Source organism: Pezoporus occidentalis, unplaced genomic scaffold, assembly GCF_034315485.1.
Source record: "Pezoporus occidentalis ecotype Australia unplaced genomic scaffold, CSIRO_AGI_Poc_V1 ctg89, whole genome shotgun sequence".
In the NCBI taxonomy this organism is placed as follows: Eukaryota; Metazoa; Chordata; class Aves; order Psittaciformes; family Psittacidae; genus Pezoporus; species Pezoporus occidentalis.
This window is the reverse complement of record NW_026916253.1, coordinates 1,095,004-1,097,637: the sequence shown is the minus strand read 5'-3', so window position 1 is coordinate 1,097,637 and position 2,634 is coordinate 1,095,004. Positions and strand designations below refer to the sequence as shown.

At 54.1% G+C, this 2,634-nt stretch overlaps 1 long non-coding RNA gene across 1 annotated transcript; it reads left to right on the top strand.

Annotated features, from left to right (window-relative positions):
- Nucleotides 1-278: 278 nt before the first annotated feature.
- LOC134156648 (uncharacterized) lies at nucleotides 279-1,951 on the top strand. Its single transcript, XR_009962008.1, has 2 exons — nucleotides 279-527; nucleotides 1,480-1,951. It is a non-coding gene; the product is annotated as an uncharacterized LOC134156648 (long non-coding RNA).
- The last annotated feature ends 683 nt before the right edge of the window (nucleotides 1,952-2,634 follow it).

The window sequence follows — 2,634 nt, the reverse complement described above, 5'->3', positions numbered from 1 at the left end:
GCATTAAGTCAGGATGTGCAGTGAAAACAACATGCCTGGTAAAATCTTATGGGAGACCATGAAATGCAATCTATACATTTTGAAACTGTGGAGAGAAAAAATGGCGTTTTCCACCTACACATTGTTTCAAGTCCTTATGTAAGGACAAAATCACTGCCCATAACCTACATGGCCCAAACCGCTGTGTTTCCAGCATCATTTCCAATATCGGGAGGGGAGAATATGAACCCCAAACGAGTGAAGTCTTTTTAAGCTTTGTATTTTCATGGCAAACAGTGAGCTAGTTCAGTTCGGACTCTGCCATGCAGAGAATCCCAATCCACAGCTGCACCAGCTGTTTCACAGGACACACTGGTTGTGCCCCTCTGAGTCGTTCCCACTCCGAGGGGACTGAAACCCAAACCCTATTTGTATGGAGAAGAAAATCCCGTCGGAGACCATGGTGCCCGTGCGGAGGAGCATGGCGAAGCCAGCGGCAAGTGAAGCTCCCCGGAGTGAGGCTGCTCACCGAGGAACTCCCCGCAAGGGTACAGTGGGGTGGTGGGGTACAGGCATGGGGCTGCGGATGCGGCGAGGAGATGCCGATGGCGGGAGGACGCGGCGCGGGGGCGGCGGGAAGAGGCTGGGGAGGTGGCCCCGCGGCAGAGCTCGGCGGGGGTTCGGTGGGACTCGGCGACGTTCGGCAGCGTTCGGTGGCGGCTCGGCGGAGTTCGGTGCGGGTTCGGCGGGGCTCGGTGAGGGCTCGGAGGGGCTCGGTGAGGGCTCGGAGGGGCTCGCCCAGGGCTCGGCGCGGCCCAGCCCACGAGGTGGCAGCAGACCCTTTGTAATGCAGCGCTGGCCGGCGGCGGGCGGGGGCTGTGACGGGACAGGAGGGCCCCGCGCTGCGCGGGAGGGCTGAGGGGCTGCTGGGGGTGCGCGGCCTGCAGCGGGACAGCCGTGCCCCGGAGACCTCTCGTGGTGGAACAGGGGCGGCAGGGGAGTGTTGCCGCGTTCCCTTACGCACCGGAGGAGTGCTGCCCCGCTGCCAGCCCACCTCAGCCATCCACCGGGTAGCGCTCCGGTTTTTCTGCTACGTTGAGCAGAGCTCGCTGGCCTGCTGCTGGTTCGATAACGGAATTTCACGTTGTTTTAAACGTAGCCACAGGAGAAGATTGTAGGTTAAATACCTTCCTTGGAACCGATCCCTCAGGAAAGATGAGCAATTCCAGAGGAGGCCACGGGGATGCTCCAAGAGCCGCACGCGGGTGTGTGGGGGCTGCGTGGTGCCACGTCCCAGGCGAGCAGGAGGCCCCTGCGGTGGGATGGCACAAGTAGGGCTGGTTTACCTACAAGGCACAATCACCAACGCAAAGCCAGGCAGGGAACCATCAGAATACAGCAGATGGTGACCATACCTGGGGACCTGCGGGGTGATGGCAGATGGCTGAAGGTGGTTTTCTATATAAACTGAATTGCTGCCCGCGATGATTTCCCCCGCAGAGAGCTCGGGCGCTAGCAGAGACTGCTGTGCGCCTCCTCAATTAAGCAGCCAAGACGTGCTGAATAATAAATGAGCGCAGAAAGGCCTGGGCGGCGGCTGGGACCGCGTCCCCTGGTAATGCTGTGAGGGCAGCGCCGGCAGAGCGCTCCAGCCCCGGGCTCTGCCAGAGCAGCTCCTGTCAATAGAGCCCGGCTCTCACCATAGCCGGTGCCTTCTACCCTTGCAGCGCTGGTGGGGAGGACCAAGCCTCAGGACTCAAGCATCCCACTGTCCCCCTCCTTCACCGCTCTGCTCACAGCTGCCAGTTCATGTCGTCTTTTCATCTCCAATACATAGATTGCTGTCCGCCCTAAATGAGTTATGGGGGGCTTTATGTATACATCTGAGAATAAAGTGCATGCTAATTAAAAGACATGACATCAAACAAGACCATCAAGTGTCTGTTACATTAAATGAGGTGGATGAGTCCCCCATCCTGCTCAGTTTTAGCATTTATTTTTGGGCAAAGCATGGGCACGATGACATTTTACTCCCACTTTGGGTGGCAATACACCTTTGTTGAAAAGACTGTAAGGAGCAAAGAAGTGAAAGGAATTAATAATAATTGAGATTATTGCTTGGGTGGGCAGGAGCACATGAAAATTCAAAACATCCCAGCAGCCCATAGATGTAGGCAAACTCCTGGCAGTTGAGACAACTGATTTTTCAGAAAATGCAAAGGGACAAAGAGAAGCATCACTGAACCTGAAAGATAAAGGTTCTGACAATAGAGGCTTTTTACCCTCTGAGTCCTTCTTTTTTTAATTTTTATATAAGTAAAACCAATTCGAGCAACTGGAACATCAGCTCTTCACAGTGAAAAGTCATTTGGCTGGAGCAGCCAACAAGATCACGCAAGATCCTCTAAAGTAAGCCCCACATATGTATCCTCATTTAATTAATAAATGGCTTGAATCCAAGCATAAAAACGATGTTACTTTAATGGTTTCTCCAACTGGTAGCCACATTCCTTGTTAGCAAGAGATCCCATGTGGGAACATTAAAATAAGACATCCCTGCACAGACTGGGAGCAATGAAACATGACCCAGCAGCTTCAGCATGCATCAGAGGATGGAGCTTGGTCATAAAATATTCAAATAAGCAATGCAGCCCT